This window comes from Nothobranchius furzeri, unplaced genomic scaffold (genome assembly GCF_043380555.1).
Source record: "Nothobranchius furzeri strain GRZ-AD unplaced genomic scaffold, NfurGRZ-RIMD1 Scf170, whole genome shotgun sequence".
NCBI lineage: Eukaryota > Metazoa > Chordata > Actinopteri > Cyprinodontiformes > Nothobranchiidae > Nothobranchius > Nothobranchius furzeri.
In genome coordinates this window covers 37,501-46,916 of record NW_027223186.1, presented here as the reverse complement: position 1 = coordinate 46,916, position 9,416 = coordinate 37,501, and positions in this window count along the sequence as shown.

Below are 9,416 nucleotides of genomic sequence, written 5' to 3'. Positions count from 1 at the left end.
TGACCAGTAGTTGTGGTTCTCGCCCCGGGACTTGGGTCAGAGTATAGCCCAAGTGGAGCACTTGTGTCGGACTAGGGAGGCTGTGCCGTGCCCCCTGGAGGTCTAAAGGATGACCAGTAGTTGTGGTTCTCGCCCCGGGACTTGGGTCAGAGTATAGCCCAAGTGGAGCACTTGTGTCGGACTAGGGAGGCTTTGCCGTGCCCCCTGGAGGTCTAAAGGATGACCAGTAGTTGTGGTTCTCGCCCCGGGACTTGGGTCATAGTATAGCCCAAGTGGAGCACTTGGGTCGGACTAGGGAGGCTGTGTCGTGCCCCCTGGAGGTCTAAAGGATGACCAGTAGTTGTGGTTCTCGCCCCGGGACTTGGGTCAGAGAATAGCCCAAGTGGGACACTTGTGTCGGACTAGGGAGGCTCTGCCGTGCCCCCTGGAGGTCTAAAGGATGACCAGTAGTTGTGGTTCTCGCCCCGGGACTTGGGTCAGAGTATAGCCCAAGTGGAGCACTTGTGTCGGACTAGGGAGGCTGTGCCGTGCCCCCTGGAGGTCTAAAGGATGACCATTAGTTGTGGTTCTCGCCCCGGGACTTGGGTCAGAGTACAGCCCAAGTGGAGCACTTGCGTCGGACTAGGGAGGCTGTGCCGGGCCCCCTGGAGGTCTAAAGGATGACCAGTAGTTGTGGTTCTCGCCCCGGGCCGTGGGTCTGAGTATGGCCCAAGTGGGACACTTGTGTCGGACTAGGGAGGCTCTGCCGTGCCCCCTTGAGGTCTAAAGGATGACCAGTAGTTGTGGTTCTCGCCCCGGGACTTGGGTCATAGTATAGCCCAAGTGGGACACTTGTGTCGGACTAGGGAGGCTCTGCCGTGCCCCCTTGAGGTCTAAAGGATGACCATGAGGTCAAAAGGATGACCAGTAGTTGTGGTTCTCGCCCCGGGACTTGGGTCAGAGTATGGCCCAAGTGGTGCACTTGTGTCGGTCTAGGGAGGCTGTGCCGGTCCCCCTGGAGGTCTAAAGGATGACCAGTAGTTGTGGTTCTCGCCCCGGGACTTGGGTCAGAGTATAGCCCAAGTGGAGCACTTGTGTCGGACTAGGGAGGCTGTGCCGGGCCCCCTGGAGGTCTAAAGGATGACCAGTAGTTGTGGTTCTCACCCCGGGTCGTGGGTCCGAGTCTGGCCCGAGTAGAGCACTTTGGTCGGCTACCGGGGGGTGTGCCGTGCCCCCTGGAGGTCTAAAGGATGACCAGTAGTTGTGGTTCTCGCCCCGGGACTTGGGTCAGAGTATAGCCCAAGTGGAGCACTTGTGTCGGCCTAGGGAGGCTGTGCCGGGCCCCCTGGAGATCTAAAGGATGACCATGAGGTCAAAAGGATGACCAGTAGTTGTGGTTCTCGCCCCGGGACTTGGGTCAGAGTATAGCCCAAGTGGAGCACTTGTGTCGGCCTAGGGAGGCTGTGCCGGGCCCCCTGGAGGTCTAAAGGATGACCAGTAGTTGTGGTTCTCGCACCGGGACTTGGGTCAGAGTACAGCCCAAGTGGAGCACTTGTGTCGGTCTAGGGAGGCTGTGCCGGGCCCCCTGGAGGTCTAAAGGATGACCATGAGGTCAAAAGGATGACCAGTAGTTGTGGTTCTCGCCCCGGGACTTGGGTCAGAGTATAGCCCAAGTGGAGCACTTGTGTCGGACTAGGGAGGCTGTGCCGTGCCCCCTGGAGGTCTAAAGGATGACCAGTAGTTGTGGTTCTCGCCCCGGGACTTGGGTCAGAGTATAGCCCAAGTGGAGCACTTGTGTCGGCCTAGGGAGGCTGTGCCGGGCCCCCTGGAGGTCTAAAGGATGACCATGAGGTCAAAAGGATGACCAGTAGTTGTGGTTCTCGCCCCGGGACTTGGGTCAGAGTATAGCCCAAGTGGAGCACTTGTGTCGGACTAGGGAGGCTGTGCCGTGCCCCCTGGAGGTCTAAAGGATGACCAGTAGTTGTGGTTCTCGCCCCGGGACTTGGGTCAGAGTATAGCCCAAGTGGAGCACTTGTGTCGGACTAGGGAGGCTGTGCCGTGCCCCCTGGAGGTCTAAAGGATGACCAGTAGTTGTGGTTCTCGCCCCGGGACTTGGGTCATAGTATAGCCCAAGTGGAGCACTTGGGTCGGACTAGGGAGGCTGTGTCGTGCCCCCTGGAGGTCTAAAGGATGACCAGTAGTTGTGGTTCTCGCCCCGGGACTTGGGTCAGAGAATAGCCCAAGTGGGACACTTGTGTCGGACTAGGGAGGCTCTGCCGTGCCCCCTGGAGGTCTAAAGGATGACCAGTAGTTGTGGTTCTCGCCCCGGGACTTGGGTCAGAGTATAGCCCAAGTGGAGCACTTGTGTCGGACTAGGGAGGCTGTGCCGTGCCCCCTGGAGGTCTAAAGGATGACCATTAGTTGTGGTTCTCGCCCCGGGACTTGGGTCAGAGTACAGCCCAAGTGGAGCACTTGCGTCGGACTAGGGAGGCTGTGCCGGGCCCCCTGGAGGTCTAAAGGATGACCAGTAGTTGTGGTTCTCGCCCCGGGCCGTGGGTCTGAGTATGGCCCAAGTGGGACACTTGTGTCGGACTAGGGAGGCTCTGCCGTGCCCCCTTGAGGTCTAAAGGATGACCAGTAGTTGTGGTTCTCGCCCCGGGACTTGGGTCATAGTATAGCCCAAGTGGGACACTTGTGTCGGACTAGGGAGGCTCTGCCGTGCCCCCTTGAGGTCTAAAGGATGACCATGAGGTCAAAAGGATGACCAGTAGTTGTGGTTCTCGCCCCGGGACTTGGGTCAGAGTATGGCCCAAGTGGTGCACTTGTGTCGGTCTAGGGAGGCTGTGCCGGTCCCCCTGGAGGTCTAAAGGATGACCAGTAGTTGTGGTTCTCGCCCCGGGACTTGGGTCAGAGTATAGCCCAAGTGGAGCACTTGTGTCGGACTAGGGAGGCTGTGCCGGGCCCCCTGGAGGTCTAAAGGATGACCAGTAGTTGTGGTTCTCACCCCGGGTCGTGGGTCCGAGTCTGGCCCGAGTAGAGCACTTTGGTCGGCTACCGGGGGGTGTGCCGTGCCCCCTGGAGGTCTAAAGGATGACCAGTAGTTGTGGTTCTCGCCCCGGGACTTGGGTCAGAGTATAGCCCAAGTGGAGCACTTGTGTCGGCCTAGGGAGGCTGTGCCGGGCCCCCTGGAGATCTAAAGGATGACCATGAGGTCAAAAGGATGACCAGTAGTTGTGGTTCTCGCCCCGGGACTTGGGTCAGAGTATAGCCCAAGTGGAGCACTTGTGTCGGCCTAGGGAGGCTGTGCCGGGCCCCCTGGAGGTCTAAAGGATGACCAGTAGTTGTGGTTCTCGCACCGGGACTTGGGTCAGAGTACAGCCCAAGTGGAGCACTTGTGTCGGTCTAGGGAGGCTGTGCCGGGCCCCCTGGAGGTCTAAAGGATGACCAGTAGTTGTGGTTCTCGCCCCGGGCCGTGGGTCTGAGTATGGCCCAAGTGGGGCACTTGCGTCGGACTGGGGAGGCTCTGCCGCGCCCCCTGGAGGTCAAAAGGATGACCAGTAGTTGTGGTTCTCACCCCGGGTCGTGGGTCCGAGTCTGGCCCGAGTAGAGCACTTTGGTCGGCTACCGGGGGGTGTGCCGTGCCCCCTGGAGCCATGGGAGTGAGCTCCAGCAGACTGGTATTTTTCGGAGAACCAGGCCCACACTCCTCAGACTTTGTGCCCAGGGACAGGCCACCAAAATCGGCCGCGGCTCGTGCACTTTGCCCCTGCGTTTCTCCCAGAACCAGAGCCGGAAAAATCCCAAAATTGATGCCCAGAGATAGTCGACTCTGCCTGGAATAGATTGCCACCCAAACCCGCCAACTCACGCTGGTTTTCCGATGGCCTCACCTACTAACCCGAGCATGGTCATCGCTCGCACCTTCCAAAACCTCCAGGGGCGCAGGCACTTTTCATTTACTGGCCATAAGGCCGACCGCCTTAAGCGTTAAGCGATAAGCGAAAGGCTTAGTTTGGACTTAGTTTTTGGAGCGACGAGGTCGCCGTTTTGTCAATTCTGAACCGATTTTCACGCGGTTTTCGACTGCCTGCGCCTGGGGAGCCGCCCAGAAGCCCCAGGCAGTGTTCTGGGTGGACTTCCGGACCGGTCCGGACCCGGTACCGGCCGGGGGAACCGCACCACGCCTCTCGGGCGTTTCTACACCGATTTTCGCGGGGTTTTCGACTGCATAGACGGGGCCACCTGCTGCAGGGCCCGAGGGAGGGCCTTACTGAGCTGGGTCCGACGCAGGGCCCGGTTCCTGGAGCCCGCTGGGGGGGGGGGGGGGTTCTCTAAGGCTCACGGCGGGCTGCTGAGGGGCCGGATCGGATGCAGACAGGCGCTCCTCTGCCCAGGTCTTTGCTCCCCTGCCCCACTAGGAATGGAAGACACACTGCCAACAGCTTCTGGAGGGTGATGGGCCCTGCTGCAGACCAGGTCCGACCCAGGTTTCAGCTATCCCACCCCGCAGGGACTTAAAGACACACTGCCATCAGCTTCTGGAGGCTGCTGAGCTCTACTATAGAGCAGGTCCGACCCAGGTTTCAGCTCCTGCAGCCCACTAGGACTTAAACACACACTGCCATCAGCGTCTGGATGGTGATGGGCCCTGCTGCAGACCAGGTCCGACCCAGGTTTCAGCTATCCCACCCCGCAGGGACTTAAAGACACACTGCCATCAGCTTCTGGAGGCTGCTGAGCTCTACTATAGAGCAGGTCCGACCCAGGTTTCAGCTCCTGCAGCCCACTAGGACTTAAACACACACTGCCATCAGCGTCTGGATGGTGATGGGCCCTGCTGCAGACCAGGTCCGACCCAGGTATCAGCTCCTGCACCCCGCAGGGAATTGAAGACACACTGCCATCAGCTTCTGGAGGCTGCTGAGCTCTGCTATAGACCAGGTCCGACCCAGGTTTCAGCTCCTGCACCCCGCAGGGAACTAAACACACACTGCCATCTGCAACTGGAGGCTGCTGAGCCCTGCTGCAGACCAGGTCCGACCCAGGTTATGGCTCTCCCACCCCCCTGGGACTTAAACACACACAGCCATCAGCTTCTGGATGGTGATGGGCCCTGCTGCAGACCAGGTCCGACCCAGGTTTCAGCTCCTCAACCCCGCAGGGACTTAAACCCACACCGCCATCAGCTTCTGGAGGGTGATGGGCCCTGCTGCGGGCCAGGTCCGACCCAGGTTTCAGCTCTCCCACCCCGCAGGGACTTAAACACACACAGCCATCAGCTTCTGGGGGCTGCTGAGCCCTGCTGCAGACCAGGTCCGACCCAGGTTTCAGCTCTCCCACCCCGCAGGGTCTTTAACACACACACTGCCATCAGCTGCTGGAGGCTGCTGAGCTCCGCTATAGACCAGGTCCGACCCAGGTTTCTGCTCCTGCACCCCGCAGGGAATGAAAGACACACTGCCATCAGCTTCTGGAGGCTGCTGAGCCCTGCTGCAGACCAGGTCCGACCCAGGTATCGGCTCTCCAACCAGGCAGAGACTTAAACACACACACACACACACACACTGCCATCAGCTTCTGGGGGCTGCTGAGCTCTGCTGTAGACCGGGTCCGACCCAGGTTTCTGCTCCTCCACCCCGCAGGGACTTAAACACACACTGCCACCAGCTTCTGGAGGGTGATGGGCCCTGCTTTAGACCAGGTCTGACCCGGGATATAGCTCTCCCACCCCGCAGGGACTTAAACACTCACTGCCATCAGCTGCTGGAGGCTGCCGAGCTCTGCTGCAGACCAGGTCCCACCCAGGTTTCTGCTCCTGCACCCCGCAGGGACTTAAACACACACTGCCACCAGCTTCTGGAGGGTGATGGGCCCTGCTGTGGACCAGGTCCGACCCGGATATCAGCTCTCCCACCAGGCAGGGACTTAAACACACACTGCAATCAGCTGCTGGAGGCTGCTGAGCTCTACTATAGACCAGGTCCGACCCAGGTTTCAGCTCTCCCACCAGGCAGTGACTTAAAGACACACTGCCATCAGCTGCTGGAGGCTGCTGAGCTCTTCTATAGACCAGGTCCGACCCAGGTTTCAGCTCTCACACCAGGCAGGGACTTAAACACACACTGCCATCAGCTGCTGGAGGCTGCTGAGCTCTGCTATAGACCAGGTCCGACCCAGGTTTCAGCTCTCCCACCAGGCAGGGACTTAAAGACACACTGCCATCAGCTGCTGGAGGCTGCCGAGCCCTGCTGCAGACCATGTCCGACCCAGGTTTCAGCTCTCCCACCAGGCAGGGACTTAGAGGCACGCTGCCATCAGCTTCTGGAGGCTGCTGAGCTCTGCCATAGACCAGGTCCGACCGAGGTTTCAGCTCTCCCACCCCGCAGGGACTTAAACACACACTGCCATCAGCTGCTGGAGGCTGCTGAGCTCTGCTATAGACCAGGTCCGACCCGGGATATAGCTCTCCCACCCCGCAGGGACTTAAACACACACTGCCATCAGCTGCTGGAGGCTGCTGAGCTCTTCTATAGACCAGGTCCGACCCAGGTTTCAGCTCTCCCACCCCGCAGGGACTTGAACACACACTGCCATCAGCTTCTGGAGGCTGCTGAGCTCTGCTATAGACCAGGTCCGACCCAGGTTTCTGCTCCTCCACCCCGCAGGGAATTAAAGACACACTGCCATCAGCTTCTGGATGGTGATGGGCCCTGCTGCAGACCAAGTCCGACCCGGGTTACAGCTCTCCCACCAGGCAGGGAATTAAACACACACTGCCATCAGCTGCTGGAGGCTGCTGAGCTCCGCTATAGACCAGGTCCGACCCGGGTTCCTGCTCCTGCACCCCGCAGGGACCAAAACACACACACTGCCATCAGCTTCTGGAGGCTGCTGAGCTCTTCTATAGACCAGGTCCGACCCAGGTTTCAGCTCTCCCACCAGGCAGGGACTTAAACACACACTGCCATCACCTTCTGCTGGCTGCTGAGCTCTGCTGCAGACCAGGTCCGACCCAGGTTTCAGCTCCTGCACCCCGCAGGGAACTAAACACACACTGCCGTCACCTTCTGCTGGCTGCTGAGCCCTGCTGCAGACCAGGTCCGACCCAGGTTTCAGCTCCTGCACCCCGCAGTGGATTAAAGACACACTGCCATCAGGTTCTGGAGGCTGCTGAGCTCTGCTGCAGACCAGGTCCGACCCAGGTTATGGCTCTCCCACCCCGCAGGGACTTAAACACACACCGCCGTCAGCTTCTGGATGGTGATGGGCCCTGCTGCAGACCAGGTCCGACCCACGTTTCAGCTCTCCCACCCCGCAGGGGATGAAACACACACTGCCATCAGCTTCTGGAGGCTGCTGAGCTCTGCTAAAGACCAGGTCCGACCCAGCTTTCAGCTCTCCCACCAGGCAGGGAGTTAAAGACACACTGTCATCGGCTTCTGGAGGGTGCTGAGCCCTGCTGCACACCAAGTCTGACCCAGGTTTCAGCTCATCCACCCCGCAGGGACCTAAACACACACTGCCATCAGCTTCTGAGTGGTAATGGGCCCTGCTGCAGACCAGGTCCGACCCAGGTTTCAGCTCCTCCACCCCGCCATCACCAGCTGGAGGCTGGCTGCTGCTCCTGCACCCTGCCATCAGCTGCTGGAGGCTTCTGTTCCTCCACCCCGCCATCAGCAGCTGGAGGCTGGCTGCTGGAGGCTGGCTGCTGCTCCTCCACCCCGCCATCACCAGCTGGAGGCTGGTTGCAGCTCCTGCACCCCGCCATCAGCTGCTGGAGGCTGCCTGCAGCCCCTGCACCCCGCCATCAGCTGCTGGAGGCTGGCTGCAGCTCCTGCACACCGCCATCAGCTGCTGGAGGCTGCCTGCAGCTCCTGCACCCCGCCATCAGCTGCTGGAGGCTGGCTGCTGCTCCTGCACCCCGCCAGCAGCTGCTGGAGGCTGGCTGCTGCTCCTCCACCCAACCATCAGCTGCTGGACGCTGGCTGCTGCTCCTGCACCCCGCCATCAGCTGCTGGAGGCTGGCTGCTGCTCCTCCACCACCCAACCATCAGCTGCTGGACGCTGGCTGCAGCTCCTCCACCCCGCCATCAGCTGCTGGTGGCTGGCTGCAGCTCCTTCACCCCGCCATCAGCTGCTGGTGGCTGGCTGCAGCTCCTTCACCCCGCCATCACCAGCTGGAGGCTGGCTGCTGCTCCTGCACCCCGCCATCAGCTGCTGGAGGCTGCCTGCAGCTCCTGCGCCCCGCCATCAGCTGCTGGAGGCTGGCTGCTGCTCCTGCACCCTGCCATCAGCTGTTCGAGGCTGGCTGCAGCTCCTCCACCCCACCATCACCAGCTGGAGGCTGGTTGCAGCTCCTGCACCCCGTCATCAGCAGCTGGAGGCTGCCTGCTGCTCCTGCACCCCGCCATCAGCTGCTGGAGGCTGCCTGCAGCTCCTGCACCCCGCCATCATTTGCTGGAGGCTGGCTGCAGCTCCTGCAACCCGCCATCAGCTGCTGGAGGCTGGCTGCTGCTCCTCCACCCCACCATGACCTGCTGGAGGCTGGCTGCAGCTCCTTCACACCGCCATCAGCTGATGGATGCTGGCTGAACGCTGGAGGCTGGCTGCTGCTCCCACACACCGCCATCAGCTCCTGGAGGCTGGCTGGCTGCTGGAGGCTGTCTGCTGCTGCTCCTCCACCCCGCCATCACCAGCTGGAGGCTGGCTGCTGGAGGCTGGCTGCAGCTCCTGCACCCCACCATCAGCTGCTGGAGGCTGGCTTCTGCTCCTCCACCCCGCCATCAGCTGCTGGGGGCTGGCTGCTGGAGGCTGGCTGCAGCTCCTCCACCCCGCCATCACCAGCTGGAGGCTGGTTGCAGCTCCTGCACCCCGCCATCAGCTGCTGGAGGCTGCCTGCTGCTCCTGCACCCCGCCATCAGCTGCTGGAGGCTGCCTGCACCTCCTGCACCCCGCCATCAGCTGCTGGAGGCTGGCTTCTGCTCCTCCACCCCGCCATCAGCTGATGGAGGCTGCCTGCTTCTCCACCCCGCCATCACTAGCTGGAGGCTGGCTGCTGGAGGCTGGCTGCAGCTCCTCCACCCCGCCATCAGCTGCTGGAGGCTGCCTGCAGCTCCTGCACCCCGCCATCACCAGCTGGAGGCTGGCTTCTGCTCCTCCACCCCGCCATCAGCTGATGGAGGCTGCCTGCTTCTCCACCCCGCCATCACTAGCTGGAGGCTGGCTGCTGGAGGCTGGCTGCAGCTCCTCCACCCCGCCATCAGCTGCTGGAGGCTGGCTGCTGCTCCTGCACCCCGCCATCAGCTGCTGGAGGCTGGCTGCTGCTCCTCCACCCAACCATCAGCTGCTGGACGCTGGCTGCAGCTCCTCCACCCCACCATCAGCTGCTGGACGCTGGCTGCAGCTCCTCCACCCCGCCATCAGCTGCTGGAGGCTGC